At 37.4% G+C, this 10,320-nt stretch overlaps 1 pseudogene; it reads left to right on the top strand.

Annotated features, from left to right (window-relative positions):
- Positions 1-3,939: 3,939 nt before the first annotated feature.
- Positions 3,940-4,679, top strand: LOC122917735 (annotated as a pseudogene).
- Positions 4,680-10,320: the final 5,641 nt, after the last annotated feature.

The raw sequence follows: 10,320 nt of genomic DNA on the forward strand, positions 1-10,320 counted from the left end.
TTGCCACAAATATTTGTTAACTCGATGGAGAAATGAATGAATGGATGATTGAAAGAAACCACCTGAGACTTTATGAACAATGCTAACCTAAGAAATAGAAATGCTAATAGACATCTTTATAAAATTGCTCTGCATTTCTAAGTGGCCCCATCTCTTCTGCCAAAGAGAGGCTTCTCCAACATTCCTATGAACTGAAAAGGGAACCACTGTGCTCCAGTATACCTACAATTAGGACAGACTTTAGCCAAAATTGGAAGGTGGGTGAAGTGAGACTTAGGCGCTCTTCTTTCTCTATTCTTGGTGGCTCCTGCTTAGCACTATTGATGTAGTCACTCGTGGACATGAGTCTGGGCAAACCTCCAGAATTAACTCCAATTGACTTAGTTCTTCAGTCTTGGCTGCTAGGAGAGCTAAGAGGAGTCAGCTTAGAAGAGAATTCACACGGGGCGCCTGGGTGGCTCAGTGGGTTAGGCCGCTGCCTTCGGCTCGGGTCATGATCTCAGGGTCCTGGGATCAAGTCCTGCATCGGGCTCTCTGCTCGGCGGGGAGCCTGCTTCCTTCTCTCTCTCTGCCTGCCTCTCCATCTACTTGTGATTTCTCTCTGTCAAATAAATACATAAAATCTAAAAAAAAAAAAAGAGAGAGAGAGAGAGAGAGAATTCACACGGGGCAGTTTAGTTCATAGAATTTGGAACCAAAAAAAAAAAAAAAAAGCACATTTCCTCCTCTTATTAGTTTTGTCACTTTGGGTAAGTCACTTAGCCAATCGGTCCAAAACTTCTAAATGTAGAAATTTCCCTGTGTGTTTGGCATGAGAATTAATGATGTAGATAAAGGGTGAGGCTCACAGTAGATACCTATGAAGACATAGCTACTGTTCATAGTTTTTAGATGAATTTTTGGTAACTATAACTGTACTTTTCCAACCAAAACCAAAGCAAATTTATAGGGTTTTGTGATGTTCTTTACATCAGAAACCTTACAGAATTCAAAGATCTAGGGTTAAATAATTTACAGTCACTTTGTGATTTACAGTCACTAATGATTACAATCACAATCAAATTCTAGGATAGTTCCAAGCATACATATTTTTATCTCTTTAAGTGCAATCAGAATGAATTGCTCTTTCATTCTTGTTTACCTTTATATAGATATTTGTGGAGTGAAAGCCTTAATCTCTCCTTGCAGAGCCAAGTTCAGATTTGTTTGCTGTCCAGTATAATAAAGATGTTTCCCCTTGGGGCAAACATTGGCAAATTTGTTCCCGGCACATTCATAGATTCAGGTTCTCTAAGCTCAGGGTTCCACAGCATGTTCTTCATCTACCTGGACCCCCTCTCCCTGCATACCGTGGAGCTTGGGAAGCAAGGAAAACCAACTCATACGCTTGCTGTGCTAGGATTAACAAAGACTGTTGTCTCTAGTACAGGATTCTCTTGTCTTCTGCCAGCCTAAAAATGTTGAAGACTAACTTGTCAGCTTAAGAGTAGACAAAAATTCACCTCATTTACAGTTCTTGACAAAAAGCATGTGAAAACATAGAAATGTGGTATTGTTGACCTAGAGGGCTCAGAAATCTCTTATGATTAGGAAGTGCAGATGGCTGAGAGAAATTGTCCCAGGAGAGGTAATACCTGATGTAAGTCTTGAAAGATGAGCAGAAGCTGGCTGAGTGAAGAAGAAGAGACATGATAAATTCCAGGCAAAAGAAATAAGATACAGATGTGCATATGTTTGTGGGAAATTAGAATGTTAGAGCTCAGATTGCAAGGGGTTGAGCTTAGCAGGAGAATCAAAAGTATTTTGGGAATATACTGAGAAAAGAAAGAAGTAAAACTGATTTCCAGATTTTCTGCTTTACTGACAGTCTCATATGAACTATTTTACTAAGATCACAACTTTCTTGGGTAAGTATTACTAGTCTTTATAAACAAATTAGGGCTCTGAGAATTTGAATGATTTCTGTAAGATTGAAAATCAAATAAATACTAGAATAATGGTGTAAAACCAATGTTCTTTCCATACCATCCTCAATCACTTAGTGAGGATTTTAAAATATTTATTCTGTAGGTAATGTCAGGAACCACCCATCTTTTTACATTTGTTTTTGTTGTTACTTTCTTCTTTCCTTAATATCAGGATGTCCTGATTAAGTCTATGGTAGATGGGCAGTTTGGAAGCAGCATGAGTTATTGGATAAAGGTTGTCTGATAAGTATGAGAAAAGTTATGAGATCATTGTAGTAGTCCATTTGAGTGCCTTTAAGGGAACTGAAATGGGTAATGAAAATCATGATGGAGAATAGAGAATAATTCATGGAGTTTGGAAGTATAGCACATCACAAAGGTGAAATGATTAAAAAGAGAAGGGCAGAGGTTTATAACTTGGATGACTAGATGATTTCAATTAGCTGAAATAGGTGATTCTGGTGGAGGAAATTTGAGGGACAACATTATGAATTAAATTTATAATATAAGAAAGATGGTAAAGAGTGCATTTCTGTTGGTGAAATTTCAGGCAGTTTTTGCTTTGTGGAAGATAAATTTTGAAATTAGAGATGTTCAGTTTTTCATGGAGTTGACAAATTCTTTTTCCATTGGTAATTATAATGTAATAATTAAAAAATTTAAATTGTACAGATATGAAACAGCATTTAGCAGAAATATTTTGTGGTAAGAAACATGAACACACACACACACAAAAGAATATATGAGTTTTAGAATGTTAATTGGCCCATTCTACTTTTTACGGTACTTCATTAAAAGTCTTACTAGTACTCACCATAGCACATATGGTGAGTGCTGTGAAATGTGTAAACCTGGTTATTCATAGACCTGTAACCCTGGGGATAAAAATATATTATATGTTTATAAAAATATATTATATGTATATAAAATATATTATATATATTATATATTTAATACCAAATAAAAAATTTAAATTAAAAAAAGTCTTACTAGTAATATGGGGCGCCGGGTGGCCTAGTTGGTTAAGCATCCAATGCTTGATATTGGCTTAGGTCATGACCTCAGGGTTGTGAGATCAAGCCGGCACTGGGCTCTGCACTGGGTAGGAAAACAACTTAAGATTCTCTTCCTCTGCCCCTCCCCTGCTCATGCTCTCTCCCTAATAAAAAAATTTTTTAAAAGTTTTATTAGTAATATTATTTCAGGTTTTTTATTGAAATACCAATTCCCCTTCCTGACTAAACAATTTTGGCTCAAAACAGTTGGCAGATTCCCCTTTTTCTGTACCTTCTGACCAACCCTCTCTTAAACTCCCTCCAAAAATTGAGTCCTTGAAAAGATCTGAAGAAGGGTGGCTCATGCCCAGAAAGAAGACCAAGATTTCTCTAACTTGGCAGTTGACTTTACTTATTCTTTACACTGGCTTGTACAAAGAAAGCCTGAATGATTCATACCACCTGTGGATTTAAATGGGTTTCTCCTATTACTAAAAAAGATGTAGCTTTCTTTTGAAAATGGAAAAAAAAATACCAAACATTTCTTTTGCAAAACTTTTTGTTAAGCAAAAAGAATGTGTATATGCACATAGCAAGTTTCAGGTCATTGTTTAGTCAGAGCTCCCGTTAACTGGCTGATTCACCACCACCACCAACGCCAGGATCATTTTTCTCACTTAATGATGGGGACAACTGGCAGGACATAAGCCAATGTTTGTTCATCCAGGTATGTTGCCTAATAACTGATTCATTCTTGAGTTTTTCATGAGGAAGCACATACACATGCGCGCGTGCGCGCGCGCACACACACACACACACACACACACATACCGAGTAGGAGAAAGGTAATAGTAGTGAAATGGGAGCTGTTACATGATAGGAATAAACACTTGAAGGGGGCATTCTTTGTTACCCTGCAAATGCAGCTTGCCCCTCAAATTCCTGTGCAGAGAGATTCTCAACAGCAGACAGTTTGAATGTGTGAATATGAAAGTCAGGGTATTTCTTTTTACATTACAAGTAAGGCTTTTGCAGCCCTTAGACCTGCTGTTTGCTGAAGAACATGTTGGACAAATGTATTGTGGTCTGATTCTGTTCAAGCAAAATTCACTTTTAGCACCAATTCCTCATACCGTGTTCCTGCCATCAGCCAGCAAGTTCCCTATTTTAAGGGCACCGCCATTATCAAAGGGGAGTTCAAAGACCTAATCCTTGGTGACTTTATGGGGAAATACTTGGTGCTTTTCTTCTGTCCTTTGGATGCACCTTTGTGTGTCCTACAGAAATTGGTGCTTTTAGTGACAAAGCCAGCGAATTTCACAATGTGAACTGTGAAATTGTTGTGGTTTCATCTGGATTCCCACTTTATCCATCTTGCCTGAATCAACACAGCAAGGAAGAATGGCTGTTTGGGCCACATGAACGTCGCACTCTTGTCAGATTTGACAAAACAGATTTCCCTGAGACTATGGCATGCTGTTAGAAGGCCCAGGTTATGCTCTAAGAGGTTTCTTTATCAATGATCCCAGTGGAATCATCAAGCATTTGAATGTCAACGATCTCCCCCTAGGCTGAAGTGTGGAAGAGACCCTTTGCTTGGTGAAGGTGATCTAGTCTGTGGAAACCCATGGAGAAGTCCGCCCAGCAAACTGGGCCGTGGATTGTCCTACAATCCAGCCACATCCATCTGCTTCCAAAGAACACAGTGGCAAAGTGACTTACGTGATCATGCATGTTTCTCATTCCTGAGAATAGTACAGTTACCTTATTTGTTAGCTGACATGGGGTCTACATACAATTCTAGATATTGATTTATTTTAATAATAAAGGATATTTATTGAATCCAGGAATTGTAAATCATTGTAATAATTTTTTTCTGAAGTGCTCAAAATGTAAAAGTTCCTAATAAACATTTAAAAATACATGCATGGACCACATCTTCCTTATCCATTCATCCGTTGAAGGGCATCTTGGTTCTTTCCATAGTTTGGCGACTATGGCCATTGCTGCTATAAACATTGGGGTACAGATGGCCCTTCTTTTCACGACATCTGTATCTTTGGGGTAAATACCCAGGAGTGCAATTGCAGGGGCATAGGGAAGCTCTATTTTTAATTTGTTGAGGAATCTCCACACTGTTTTCCAAAGAGGCTGCACCAACTTGCATTCCCACCAACAGTGGAAGAGGGTTCCCCTTTCTCCACATCCTCTCCAACACATGTTGTTTCCTGTTTTGTTAATTTTGGCCATTCTAAGTGGTGTAAGGTGATATCTCAATGTGGTTTTAATTTGAATCTCCCTGAGGGCTAATGATGATGAACATTTTTTCATGTGTCTGATAGCCATTTGTATGTCTTGATTGGAGAAGTGTCTGTACATATCTTCTGCCCATTTTTTGATGTGTTTGCCTGTTTCGTGTGTGTTGAGTTTGAGGAGTTCATTATAGATCCTGGATATCAACCTTTTGTCTGTACTGTCATTTGCAAATATCTTCTCCCATTCCGTGGGTTGCCTCTTTGTTTTTTTGACTGTTTCCTTTGCTGTGCAGAAGCTTTATGGACCACTATGGAGTATTATGCCTCCATCAGAAAGGATGAATACCCAACTTTTGTAGCAACATGGATGGGACTGGAAGAGATTATGCTGAGTGAAATAAGTCAAGCAGAGAGAGTCAATTATCATATGGTTTCACTTATTTGTGGAGCATAACAAATAGCATGGAGGACAAGGGGCGTTAGAGAGGAGTAGGGAATTTGGGTAAATTGGAAGGGGAGGTGAACCATGAGAGACTATGGACTCTGAAAAACAATCTGAGGGGTTTGAAGTGGCGGGGGGGTGGGAGGTTGGGGTACCAGGTGGTGGGTATTATAGAGGGCACGGCTTGCATGGAGCACTGGGTGTGGTGAAAAAATAATGAATAATGTTTTTCTGAAAATAAATAAATTGAAAAAAAAATACAAGCATGAAGAGAAACATTCAATGATATATTCAGTTAGAATACAGTCAGTAAGAAAGTATGTGACTTCTAGTTTGATGTAGTCAAAGCTTTATTTCATAGTAAAACCCAAGATATTTATTTGCTAAAAATGCTACCATAGTAATCAGGGCCTTCAAAAGTTGATCTGCAAACAAAAGATTTTAGAAGTTGAAGTGAATATCTTCTTTGGGGCAGGGGTCATCAGGTCCTGATCACATTTTTCTATAAAGGACCAAATAGGAAATATGTTTAGCTTGAGGGCCATATGGTCTTGTCTCAGTCATAGCTACTCAATTCTGCTATTGTAGTGTGAAAACACCATAGACAACACATAAATGACTGAGTGTGGCTATATTTCAATAACACTTTATTTATAAAATTAGGTTACAAGCTGGATTTCACCAGTGAACTATATATTGCCAAACCCTGGTTTCAATTATTATTATATTTGCATCCAAGCCCCGGTTTTCCGGTGCTTAGCACAATGCTTTAAAGGTCCATAATTAAGTTTTGTTGAGTGATAAATGAATTATTAAAATAGAGTAATAGAATAAATGCACAAATTAATTCACAAATTCAACACATATATATTCAGTATCAGATACAGGACACAAATTCTAGACTCAGGAGATATGAGAGTAGGCTACATTGACCAAAAATAAAATCCCTGCCCTAACAGACATTACATTCTTGAGGGTCAGCAAACAATATTTGAGGTAATTAACAAAATATGTAGTATGTTAAATGGAAATAGTAGGTAATTAAGAAACAAGGCATAGGAGATAGGGCTTGTCAGGAGCGCTGGCCATTCTAGATTAGGTAGCCAAGGAAGGCTTTATATAAATGTTATATCTGAGTAAAAACAGAAGAAAGTGGGAGCAACATGTTCTAGGTGTAAGGAACAGCAAATGCAAATGATTTTAAAGAGGTGTATTAGTGTTTTAAAGGTGTCACTTCTTTTTCTATTTTCTTTATATTTTAAGCAAAGCAGTTTTTCAAATAAGGTATTATTTACATGTAATTAAATGCACCCATTTTAAATGTAGTGAATATAGTTTATGATGTCATGTGTTCCATATATTCTTGAATGATTGATACCCCCCAAATATAGATAGTATCTTAAAATAGCCAAAGAGACCATCAGAAAAAAAAGTCAACTAAATAAATGAAAAGAAATTTCCCAATGCTTGTATTATACTAGGTAAGTATTTAGTAAGAATGTCAATTTAATACAAAAACTCAACTACTAGGTAAAAATATTACATATCCGGCTTCCATTTTTTTAGATCACCTAGTGTCTGTTTTTATAATTATCATAATTTGCTTAATCCTGATTAAGATTCCCTGAGGTAATCTCAGGAATCAAGGTATCTGAGACAATTGTATTGTTACATATACAGAAAGCAGCCACTAGCCACAGGTAGCTGGTAAACACTTGACATGTGTCTAGCGGTGTGCTCTAAGTACAAAATTTACATTCGATTTCAAAGACATTCAAAAGAAATGTGAAATAACTCACAGTTTTTATATTGATCATATGATCTGAAATGATAATATTTTGGATATATTAGGCTAAATAAAATATACCACTAAAACGAATTTCACCAGTTTCTTTTTAATGTGGCTACTAGAAAATTTTAAATTATGATTGTGGCTCACATATTTCTGTTGGCATTGCTGCTTAGATGTAATAGTTGACTCATCCTGTACATGACTTCTCAGTAACATATACTTTTAATATTTTCATGATTAAAAACATTCACATTTCTTCAATTTCTTCTTGCATTTGATTTTTGAGATCTACCAGGTCACTTAAAATTTTTTCTTTACTTTTTATCTTTATTTTATTTTATTTTTTGTATATTTTTTATAAACATAAAATGTATTATTAGCCCCAGGGGTGCAGGTTTGTAAATCTCCAGGTTTACATACTTCACAGCACTCACCATAGCACATACCCTCTCCAATGTCCATAACCCCACCCCCTTCTTCCAACCCTCCTCCCCCCAGCAACCCTCAGTTTGTTTTGTGAGATTAAGAGTCTCTTATGGTTTGTCTCCCTCCTGATCCCATCTTGTTTCATTTATTCTTTTCCTACACCCCCCAAGCCCCCCACATTGCATCTCCACTTCCTCGTATCAGAGAAATCCTATGATAGTTGTCTTTCTCCGACTGACTTGTTTCACTAAGCATAATACCCTCTAGTTCCAACAACGTTGGAAATGGTCGCAAATGGCAAGATTTGATTTCTTTTGATGGTTGCATAGTATTCCATTGTATATATATACCACCTCTTCTTTATCCATTCATCTGTTGATGGACATCTAGGTTCTTTCCATAGTTTGGCTATTGTGGATATTGCTGCTATAAACATTCGGCTGCACGTGCCCCTTCGGATCACTACGTTTGTATCATTAGGGTAAATACCCAGTAGTGCAATTGCTGGTCCTAGAGTAGCTCTGTTTTCAACTTTTTGAGGAAACTCCATGCTATTTTCCAGAGTGCTTACACCAGCTTGCATTCCCACCAACAGCGTAGGAGGGTCCCTCTTTCTCCGCATCCTTGCCAGCATCTGTCATTTCCTGAGTTGTTAATTTTAGCCATTCTGACTGGTATAAGGTGGTATCTCATTGTGGTTTTGATTTGTATTTCCCTGATGCCGAGTGATGTGGAGCACTTTTTCATGTGTCTGTTGGCCATCTGGATGTCTTCTGTGCAGAAATGTCTGTTCATGTTCTCTGCCCATTTATTGATTGGATTATTTGTTCTGGGTGTTGAGTTTGATAAGCTCTTTATAGATTTTGGATACTAGCCCTTTATCTGATATGTCATTTGCAAATATCTTCTCCCATTCTGTCAGTTGCCTTTTGGTTTTGTTGACTATTTCCTTTGCTGTGCAAAAGCTTTTGATCTTGATGAAGTCCCAATAGTTCATTTTTGCCTTTGCTTCCCTTGCCTTTGGCAGTGTTCCTAGGAAGATGTTGCTGCGGCTGAGGTCAAAGAGGTTGCTGCCTGTGTTCTCCTCAAGCATTTTGTTGGATTCCTGTCTCACATTGAGGTCCTTCATCCATTTTGAATCTATTTTCATGTGTGGTGTAAGGAAATGGTCCAATTTCATTTTTCTGCATGTGGCTGTCCAATTTTCCCAACACCATTTGTTGAAGAGACTGTCTTTTTTCCATTGGACATTTTTTCTTGCTCTGTCGAAGATTAGTTGACATAGAGTTGAGGGTCTATTTCTGGGCTCTCTATTCTGTTCCATTGATCTATGTGTCTGTTTTTGTGCCAGTACCACACTGTCTTGATGATGACAGCTTTGTAAAAGAGCTTGAAATCTGGAATTGTGATGCCACCAACTTTGGCTTTCTTTTTCAATATTCCTCTGGCTATTCAATGTCTTTTCTGGTTCCATATAAATTTTAGGATTATTTTTTCCATTTCTTTGAAAAGCAAATGGATGGGATTTTGATAGGGATTGCATTAAATGTGTAGATTTCTTTAGGTAGCATAGACATTTTCATGATATTTGTTCTTCCAATCCATAAGCATGGAACCTTTTTCCATTTTTTTGTGTTTTCCTCAATTTCTTTCATGAGTACTGTATAGTTTTCTGAGTATAGATTCTTAGCCTGTTTGGTTAGGTTTATTCTTAGGTATCTAATGGTTTTGGGTGCAGTTGTAAATGGGATTGACTCCTTAATTTCTCCTTCTTCTTTCTTGTTGGCTTAAAGAAATACAACTGATTTCTGTGCATTGATTTTATATCCTGACACTTTACTGAATTCCTGTACACATTCTAGCAGATTTGGAGTGGAGTCTTTTGGGTTTTCCACATGTAGTATCATATCATCTGCAAAGAATGATAGTTTGACTTCTTTTTTGCCAATTTGGATGCCTTTAATTTATTTTTGTTGTCTGATTGCTGAGGCTAGGACTTCTAGTACTATGTTGAATAGCAGTGGTTATAATAGACATCCCTGCCGTGTTCCTGACCTTAGCAGAAAAGCTCTCAGTTTTTCTTCATTGAGAATCATTCACTGTGGGTTTTTCATAGATGGCTTTGATGATATTGAGGCATGTGCCCACTATTCCTAGAGGGATAGAGGGATGTTATCACTGTGGGTTTTTCATAGATGGCTTTGATGATATTGATTTGATGATATTGAGGCATGTGTCCTCTATCTCTACACTTTGAAGAGTTTTGATCAGGTAGGGATGCTGTACTTTGTCAAATGCTTTTTCAGCATCTATTGAGAATATCATATAGTTCTTGTTCTTTCTTTTGTTAATGTATTGTATCACACTGATTGATTTGCAGTTGTTGAACCAACCTTGCAGCCCTGGAAAAAATCCCACTTGGTCGTGGTGAATAATCCTTTTA

The sequence above is a fragment of the Neovison vison genome, chromosome 1 (genome assembly GCF_020171115.1).
Source record: "Neovison vison isolate M4711 chromosome 1, ASM_NN_V1, whole genome shotgun sequence".
NCBI lineage: Eukaryota > Metazoa > Chordata > Mammalia > Carnivora > Mustelidae > Neogale > Neogale vison.